This window comes from Zalophus californianus, chromosome 1, assembly GCF_009762305.2.
Source record: "Zalophus californianus isolate mZalCal1 chromosome 1, mZalCal1.pri.v2, whole genome shotgun sequence".
In the NCBI taxonomy this organism is placed as follows: Eukaryota; Metazoa; Chordata; class Mammalia; order Carnivora; family Otariidae; genus Zalophus; species Zalophus californianus.
The window spans coordinates 35,087,944-35,098,082 of NC_045595.1; the positions used below are offsets into that span (position 1 = coordinate 35,087,944).

At 38.5% G+C, this 10,139-nt stretch overlaps 1 non-coding gene across 1 annotated transcript; it reads right to left on the reverse strand.

The window, feature by feature from the left end:
- Window positions 1-3,572: 3,572 nt before the first annotated feature.
- LOC113919019 lies at window positions 3,573-3,679 on the reverse strand. Its single transcript, XR_003518765.1, has one exon. It is a non-coding gene; the product is annotated as a U6 spliceosomal RNA (small nuclear RNA).
- Between the last annotated feature and the right edge of the window lie 6,460 nt (window positions 3,680-10,139).

The following is a 10,139-nucleotide window of genomic DNA, read 5'->3' on the forward strand; positions in this document are numbered from 1 at the left end:
AAAGTCCTCACCAGACGCTCATTTGCTGGGACTTAGATCTAAGACCTCTAGCATCCAAAACTATGAGAAAATTGATTCACTTAGGTTTTTGAGTCTGTAGGTTTATGTCTTTTGCCAAATCAGGAAGAATTCAGCCATTATTTTCTCAAATATTTTTTTAGTCCTGCATTCTTTTTCTATCCTTCTGGGACTAAATGACATGATCCAATGTTTAGATCTTTTGTTGTAGTCCCATGGATTCCTGAGGCTCTGTTTATTTATTTTTTAAATCTGCTTTCTTCCCGTTGAGGTTGGGTAATGTATATTGCTTTATTTTCAGGTTCAATATTCTTTCATCTATCCTCTCCATTCTGACTTTCAGCCCTTCCAAGGAGCTTTTAAATTTTAGTTATTTTATTTTAGGTTTAAAATTCCATTTGTTGTTATTGTATTCAGGTTTAAAATTTCCATTTTGTCTTTCTTACATCTTCTATTTCTTCAGAAAGACTTTTTATTCCTTTGCTGAAACTTTGTTGTTTTTTTTTTTTTCCATTGGTTTTAAGTGTATTCTTACTTGCTCCTCAAAGCATTTTTATGGTGGCTGCTTTAAACATTTTGTCATGTGATTCTAACATCTATGTCAGCATTGTGTTGGCATTTATTGATGTTTTTTATTAAATGCACAATATTTCTGGTTCTTAGTATGATGTGTGTTTTTTTATTAAAACCTGGACATTTGGGGTTTTATAAATTTTGCGTATTTCTGAATCTTACTTAAATGTTCTGTTTTAGCTGGCTTTCCCTGACACTACTAGGCAAAGTATTTCCTGCTCCCTACTAGTCTTTTAGTGTGGAATGGGGAGGCTTGCTACTGTTCTTGTGGGGGTGAAATCTTGGCTACCTGCTCTGCCTTTTGTTACTGCCTTAGCAGAGTGTTTGGGGTGCTTTGTTCAGTTTGGCAGAGGTGACATCTAGGTGCCCCCATCAGCCTTTGCTGTTACAGGCTGGGAAGGGGCCATGGTGTTTTTTTGTGGTGTGTGGCTGGAGTAGAGCAGTTATTTTCTGAAAGGTTTCAGTCTTGCTAGGCTGCCCTTTTGCTCGCCTTTGGCTGGAGAGAGCAGAATTTAGTTGGAATTTCTTTTGTCTGTGCCTATTAGAATTTCCGGATTGCTGGTTTCTTCTATCTAGAATATATGAAGCAAAACAACCCCTCCTCCAATATATATATATATATATATATATATATCACCAAACTTGAAAATACCCAAAACCCAACAAACCCGGGAAGCTTATCACTGTGTGTTCCTTGGGTCCCAAGGCCCCCAGCTCATCTGTCTTCTCTCCACCTTTCAGAATTTCCTTATGTTTCCTCTGTATGTAATGCACAGGGTTTTTAGTTATACTTAGCAGGAGGAATAAGAAAAAGTATTTCTACTCCGTTTTTCCTGTCATGGAAGTCCCTTGAGCTCTGTCATTTTAATGGCTAATGATTTTTAATTCATTATAATGCACTTTTTTTTTTTTAAAGTAGACACAAGACAAACACAAATTTTCTTTTCATGTGTTCATCACCTAGTCAGGAAAGCCCCCTAGAACATGTGTCAAGTAACTTTTGGCAATAAAATTAGCATGTCTTAAAAGGAATCTGTTGACAAATATATAATACATACAATTCAAAGCTGGCTTTATACTGCTGCATTTAAGTCTGTGCATATTATGTGGCTTTAATATCTTAAATAGCTTGTTAACATACTACCAGCAATCCATTCCGTTTGGAATTAAAACCTTTCTGTGGACATTAAGTAGCTATAGGAAAAGCGGAAATCAGCACTTTAGAATTGGTTTATTTTATAACCAAATGTCAACTAATTACTCCAGTAAGTTGAAAATTCTTGCTTGTCTTAACCAGGGTTATGCTCCTTTTCAGAGAAAAAAAATCCTGTGTCATAAAATCTCTCTCTTTCCCTCCCACCTCCTTGTTATAAAAGGTTAAGTGTTTCCTCATCTGGGTTTTACTGTAGGAGTCACATAAATGACCAGATTTATTAAGCATAGACTTCTTGAGAGCATTTGGGAAAAGTGAAGATTACAACCTTCAGTCAATGGACAGTTCCTTATGGGTCTGCAAATCCTGATCTATTGGCCCCTGTCTGGGGCCACTGTCAGAGGTCTCCCCCAGGGAATTGTTTGACTCTGTCTATTCTCAACCACTGTCTTTCCTTTGACTGGGATTATGTCCAAGGCATGCCCACTTTTCCTGTCTTCTGCTTCCCTCACCTCAGTTTATCACATCTTAGGAAATCCCTTTCTTACTGTTCCCATGGCTTTGTTTAGCCCTGATCCACCATCCTTTCCCTTTCACCTCCAATTACTTCAGACGTCCCAGAATCACAGTTGCTTATTCACAAATATGGGAAGAAAGACCTCAAGAGACTAAAGTGGTTTTACTAAGACATGCATATAAATAGTGAAACAGAGGATAAGAACTCCCATTCTCTAATAAAAAAATATTTCTATCTTTGTTACATTTCTATAATTCCCTCTTTCTCTTTTTGTTAAATTTCTATAATCTCCCTGGGGGCAGAGAAGGGAGGAATAAAATGTCACTAACAATGGGTGATCAGTGGTATGAATTAACCCAAATCAAGAAAAGGAAAGTCATACATAGATGAACAAAATATAACAAAATAACTTGTATCCTGTAATTCAAATTCCCTTGGAATTATCTAGAAGCCAATTCACCTGGTGTCAAAATCTGGAAAGAGGTTGGATGGATCTTCCTTGGTATTCCCATAGAAGTAGTCTAAAACATATATTACTAGTTGACATTTGTTGTAAAATAAACCAACTCTTTTGCTTGAAAGTGACAGAAAGCCAACTGAAAAATTCCTGAAACAAAGGAAAAAAATCACTGGCTCATGTATTCAAGAAATAGGTGTGAGGCACGGGTGTTTAAAAATTGTGGTCAGGAATTTGTCTTTGTACATCCTTTAGCTCTGCCTTCCTGTGTTGGCTTAATTTCCAAGTAGGCTTGACTTTTTAAATTTTTATTATTTATTTATTTTTATTTTTTATAAGCAGCACCAGGCTTGCATCTTAAAAGCTTAGACACTCTAGGGGAATGAAGGTCTTTTTTCCCAATAGTCCTGGTAAGAGTCGTGCACTTTTTCTGACTGAAACTCCTAAGGTCATGTGTTCATCTCTGGAACAATCAATCAGCTGGGAACTGGAATGCTCAGACTGGCCTAAATTCCTGGTTACATTTCTTAACCCCAGAGATGGAGTCAGTTCTATGTAAACTACATAAATTGTGAGAAGAGTAGGAATATTTGCTCTAAAGGTATATTGAGATGCTATCACCAACAAAAGAAGGAAGGGATGCCATGAGGGTAGATCAACATATATCTGTTGCCCATGGAGGAGGTCATGATATGACCAGAGAATGAGGTCGGGGAGAATTAATCCCATGAACACCAAAACTTTCCTGGTGATCCCTGGCTTAAGCATGTTTTCTGAGTCGGGGATAGTATCCTAAAGATTCAGATTTCTCCCCAAATCTGCTTTAGAATCTTCCTAAAATTTTCATCTATTTTAAGATTTTCATAAATTTTAAGAATTTGTGTGTCATCCTTGCCCAGGGGCCATGCTAATCTTCTCTGTATCATTCCAATTTTGGTATATGTGCTGCTGAAGTGAACACACACACCCCTTTTGTTTTAAAACTGTCTTTTTTTCCCCAAAGCATGAGCCTTCAAGACACATTTTTTAAAAAAGAAATTATTATTCAATTTTCTTTCTTCCACTTTGTTTAGCCATGTACATCAAAGTGATATCAACCCATTGTGAATATACTTTATTCTAGCAAAGTTACTGGCTAGGTAAGTTTGGAAGGCCAGGCTGGAAATGTAACCACTTCTCGTAAGTATTTTTTAAAAGGAAAAATGAATTTCATGTTCCACCCAACTAATTTACAAATGAACCATTGGAATACAATCCATTTACAAGCCCATACTGCTAAGAAATCTAGCAGATGCATCAGTGAACTTTAATTACATGGGATCATTTGATTAGCTTAGTCTTCATTCTCTATTCCAATTACCAGATATTTTCCTGGAGCAAAGTTAGAGCAGATATGATCAGTTGTACAAGTTGGGGCAATTGCATTTATTTGCATAGATGACCTACGTATAACCATGCCTTAAATAAACTCTCTTCCCTTCCTGGTGAGCATAGGGGAAGATTAGTAAGGTACTCTCTTGTTCAGTGAATTTATCAGAAAATCTTGTTTCCAAACAGATAAAAATATTTTAATGACTCTTAAGATAGGCACAGTCTTTGAGCTGATGGTTTTGGAGAAGCCCTTTAAAGAATGTAATTCTCAGAAGAGAATTTCCCAGGGGTTCAGAGAAGCAGTGTTTGTATTGGTCACCCTTGTGTGCTACCTTTGGTTTCCAGACTTGCAAGACTGATGGCAGTAATGTTAAACTACATTTCAACCCTTTAGAGAGACTTCATTGATCCTCCTATCCATTCATTCAATAAGTAGACACAGATATAGGATTCTGAAAAATGGGGCCAGCCAGGCCATTGGGCCCCAAACTTTAAGTTTAAAGGAAACCTGGCTTTTGACATCTGATCAGCTCCACATGTTCATGGGAGTAGCATGAAGTCTCATCACAAATGCTGAGCCCAGCTAAAATCAGAGGGATCCTCAAATAACTAAGTAGGAGGTTGAAAGGGTGTCCTCAATCTGAATCTATAAGTTGCTTGATTCCAAGGGAAGATCTCAGGAAGTGGTATAGATGTTTTTGTGGGAAAATATGGAAATAAATAAGGGTGGATCTCAGAAATCTACAGTCTGGTGGGGGAGATTGATGTGGAAAAATTCATTATAATATCAGACAGAGAAAAAATTTGCTAGGCTAAAAGCTTTGGGCCGGGGAAGGATTCATGAGAGCTGTACCCTGCATTCTTGTCTGTAAGCTGGACAACCTTTAGCTCCTACCACCTCTGTGGTGAGCATCTTATTCTTATTCTGTATGATTCTAAACAAGGAGAACCCCCTTAGCCCAGAGATTCACAAAGTGGTTAATGGTACCTCTAGGCCAAAAAAAAAAAAAAAAAAAAAAAAAAAAAAATACCCAAGAGTTTTATTAAGTAGTTAGGTCCAAACAATTTCAATGTATGACATATAACATATTTATGTCCTAACAACTTGGTAGCTGTTTGAAAAAATACACATACACTGAACAAAAAAATTTGTTTATTATATTTTTAAATAACCATAGTTATTTACTGATAGATGGGTGTGCCTGTTTGGTACTGCACCACTTCTGAAACCTTGGTGCCAAGTAGAACAATGCCACCCTTATTTCCAGTTCCATGGTGAGTTTAGCCTGGCACTGGCTTTTTATCAGAACAGCTGCTGAAAACTCAGCTTTGCAAAGGTAGGGTGTCATCAAAAGGAGCTGGAGTTAATGTTGAAGCCATGAACTACTGCAGCTACAAATTCATGCAGTGGTGACAGATCTTAAGGATCTCTGTGTTTCTTTTACAAATGTGAAACACCATGCAGTGCTTGTGTGTTTGCTCCAGTGTCCCATGCACAGTCTGAGAACTCAGACTTTAGCTATGTTTTTTCTGTTTCTCGTAGTGATATCCATGTCCTCCAATCCCTAAGTCTTATATTCGTGTTTGGACAAGGAGCTTTCTGCTGAGTCAAAAATATGGGCTCAGAGAGCTGCGAGTAAACATCAGTTATGTTGAATTGAACTACACCAATGGAGATGAACTATCAAATCTGGAGAGGAGAACAGAATACACTTACTACTTAAATTTAGAGTCAGTGTAGATTGATGTATTTTTCATGATTCAGAAGCACTTCCAAGTCTGGAGGTCCTCACCATGATTATTCATTAACATGGTTCTAGTGAGTTCAGTGAGGCCCAGTTTATAGATTTATGTTATCAGAATGCCAGTTTTATATTAGCTGTACTATGCAATATATTATTTCTCTAATTCCAGTAATGTCAAATTCGTGTAGAACTGCAGATGACTTTGGAGTAACTATGTTTTCTGGCAGCATTGAAAGAGAAAGGTTTGTGGGAAAAGAAATCCTTATGAAAATGGAGATCCAATAGATTTGCCACAGTCTTTTTGTTGTTGATTTGTTGTTTTTTTTTAAGGATGGGATGCATATAAAGGGATTAATGTTCCTTTTCTCATTAAAGTAAATCTTGCTCTATGGTTCCCCACCCATGAAATCCATAGCATTTGTTGGCTTAGGGGAAGGACAGGTACCATCCAGAATAAAGACATCATTGCTGGGCTCTGAACCTCAGAATATTCTGGAGGCCAAACAGCAATGGTTATCCAACTTTAGTAAACATCAGAAGCAACTGAAGGATTGCTAAGAGAGAGATTACTGGGCCTTATTACAGACACCCATTCAGAGTTTCTGGCTCAGTAGATGTTGGGTGGGCTCCCAGAATTTCCATTTCCTTTTTTTTCTTTTCTTTTTTTTTATTATGTTATGTTAATCACCATACATTACATCATTAGTTTTTGATGTAGTGTTCCATGATTCATTGTTTGTGTATAACACCCAGTGCTTCATGCAGAACGTGCCCTCTTTAATACATCACCAGGCTAACCCATCCTCCCACCCCCCTCCCTTCTAGAACCCTCAATTCGTTTTTCAGAGTCCATCGTCTCTCATGGTTCATCTCTCCCTCCAATTTCCCCCCTTCATTCTTCCCTCCTCCTCCTCCTCCTCCTCCTCCTCCTCCTCCTCCTCCTCCTCCTCCTCCTCCTCCTCCTCCTCCTCCTCCTTCTTCTTCTTCTTCTTCTTCTTCTTCTTCTTCTTCTTCTTCTTCTTCTTCTTCTTCTTCTCCTTCTTCTTCTCCTTCTCCTCCTCCTCCTCCTTCTCCTCCTCCTCCTCCTCCTCCTCCTCCTCCTCCTCCTCCTCCTCCTCCTCCTCCTCCTCCTTCTTCTCCTTCTCCTTCTCCTTCTCCTTCTTCTTTTAACATATAATGTATTATTTGTTTCAGAGGTACAGGTCTGTGATTCAACATTCCTGCACAATTCACAGCGCTCACCATAGCACATACCCTCCCCAGTGTCTATCACCCAGCTGCCCCATCCCTCCCACCCCCCACCACTCCAGCAACCCTCAGTTTGTTTCCTGAGATTAAGACTTCCTCATATCAGTGAGGTCATATGATACATGTCTTTCTCTGATTGACTTAATTGCTCAGCATAAAACTCTCCAGTTCCATCCGTGTCATTGCAAATGGCAAGATTTTATTCCTTTTGATGGCTACATAATATTACATTGTATATATACACCACATCTTCTTTATCCATTCATCTGTCGATGGACATCTTGGCTCTTTCCACAGTTTGGCTATTGTGGACATTGGTGCTATAAACATCGGGGTGCATATACCCCTTTGGATCCCTACATTTGTATCTTTGGGGTAAATACCCAGTAGTGCAATTGCTGGATCATATGGTAGCTCTATTTTCAACTTTTTGAAGAACCATGGTAGTGTTTGCCAGAGTGGCTGCACCACCTTGCATTCCCACCAACAGTGTAGGAGGGTTCCCCTTTCTCCACAACCCCGCCAACATCTGTCGTTTCCTGACGTGTTAATTTTAGCCATTCTGACTGGTGTGAGGTAATATCTCATTGAGGTTTGGATTTGGATTTCCCTGATGCTGAGTGATGTTGAGCACTTTTTCATGTGTCTGTTGGCCATTTGGATGTCTTCTTTGGAAAAATGTCTGTTCATGTCTTCTGCCCATTGTTTGGATCATTTGTTCTTTGGGTGTTGAGTTTGATGAGTTCTTTAGAGATTTTGGATACTAGCCCTTTATCTGACATGTCATTTGAAAATATCTTCTCCCATTCTGTCAGTTGTCTTTTGGCTTTGTTGACTGTTTCCTTTGCTGTGCAAAAGTTTTTTACCCTTGATGAGAGCCCAAAAGTTCATTTTTGCCTTTGCTTCCCTTGCCTTTGGTGATTTTTCTAGGAAGAAGTTGCTGTGGCTGAGGTCAAAGAGGTTGCTGCCTGTGTTCTCCTTTAGGATGTTGATGGACTCCTGTCTCACATTTAGGTCTTTCAATCATTTTTGAGTCTATTTTTGTGTGTGGTGTAAGGAAATGGTCCAGTTTCATTCTTCTGCATGTGGCTGTCCAATTGTCCCAACACCATTTGTTGAAGAGACTGTATTTTTTCCATTGGACGTTCTTTCCTGCTTTGTCAAAGATGAGTTGACCATAGAGTTGAGGGTCCATTTCTGGGCTCTCGATTCTGTTCCATTGATCTATGTGTCTGTTTTTGTGCCACTACCATACTGTCTTGATGATGACAGCTTTGTAATAGAGCTGGAAGTCCGGAATTGTGATGCCGCCAGCTTTGCTTTTCATTTTCAACATTCCTCTGGCTATTCGGGGTCTTTTCTGGTTCCATACAAATTTTAGGATTATTTGTTCCATTTCGTTGAAAAAACTGGATGGTATTTTGATGGGGATTGCATTGAATGTGTAGATTGCTCTAGGTAGCATTGACGTCTTCACAATATTTGTTCTTCCAATCCATGAGCATGGAACGTTTTTCCATTTCTTTGTGTCTTCCTCCATTTCTTTCAGGAGTATTTTATAGTTTTCTGAGTACAGATCCTTTGCCTCTTTGGTTAGATTTATTCCTAGGTATCTTATGGTTTTGGCTGCAACTGTAAATGGGATTGATTTCTTAATTTCTCTTTCTTCTGTCTTGTTGTTGGTGTATAGGAATACCACTGATTTCTGTGCATTGATTTTATATCCTGCTACTTTACTGAATTCCTGTATGAGTTCTAGCAGTTTTGGGGTGGAGTCTTTTGGATTTTCCACATAAAGTATCATATTATCTGCAAAGAGTGAGAGTTTGACTTCTTCTTTGCTGATTTGGATGCCTTGTATTTCTTTTTGTTGTCTGATTGCTGTGGCTAGGACTTCTAATACTATGTTGAATAGCAGTGGTGAGAGTGGACATCCCTGACGCGTTCCTGACCTTAGGGGGAAAGCTCTCAGTTTTTCCCCATTGAGAATGATATTCACTGTAGGTTTTTCATAGATGGCTTTTATGATATTGAGGTATGTACCCTCTATCCCTATACTCTGAAGAGTTTTGATCAAGAAAGGATGCTGTACTTTGTCAAATGCTTTTTCTGCATCTATTGAGAGGATCATATGGTTCTTGTTCTTTCTTTTGTTAATGTATTGTATCACATTGATTGATTTGCGGATGTTGAACCAGCCTTGCAGCCCAGGGATAAATCCCACTTGGTCGTAGTGAATAAACCTTTTAATGTACTGTTGTATCCTATAGGCTAGTATTTTGGTGAGAATTTTTGCATCCATGTTCATCAAGGATATTGGTCTGTAATTCTCTTTTTGATGGGGTCTTTGTCTGGTTTTGGGGTCAAGGTAATGGTGGCCTCATAAAATGAGTTTGGAAGTTTTTCCTTCCATTTCTATTTTTTGGAACAGTTTCAGGAGAATAGGTATTAATTCTTCTTTAAATGTTTGGTAGAATTCCCCCTGGGAAGCCATCTGGCCCCAGGCTTTTGTTTCTTGGGAGATTTTTGATGACTGCTTCAATTTTCTTAGTGGTTATAGGTCTGTTTAGGTTTTCTATTTCCTCCTGGTTCAATTTTGGTAGTTGATACATCTCTAGGAATACATCCATTTCTTCCAGGTTATCTAATTTGCTGGCATAGAGTTGCTCATAATATGTTTTTAGAATTGTTTGTATTTCTTTGGTGTTTGTGATCTCTCCTCTTTCATTCATGATTTTGTTGATTTGGGTCATTTCTCTTTTCTTTTTGATAAGTCTGGCCAGGGGTTTATCAATCTTGTTAATTCTTTCAAAGAACCAGCTCCAAGTTTCATTGATCTGTTCTACTGTTCTTTTGGTTTCTATTTCATTGATTTCTGCTCTGATCTTTATGATTTCTCTTCTCCTGCTGGGTTTAGGCTTTATTTGCTGTTCTTTCTCCAGCTCCTTTAGGTGGAGGGTTAGGTTGTGTTTTGAGACCTTTCTTGTGTCTTAAGAAAGGCTTGGATTGCTATATTCTTTCCTTTTTGGACCGCCTTTGCTGCATCCCAAAGATTTT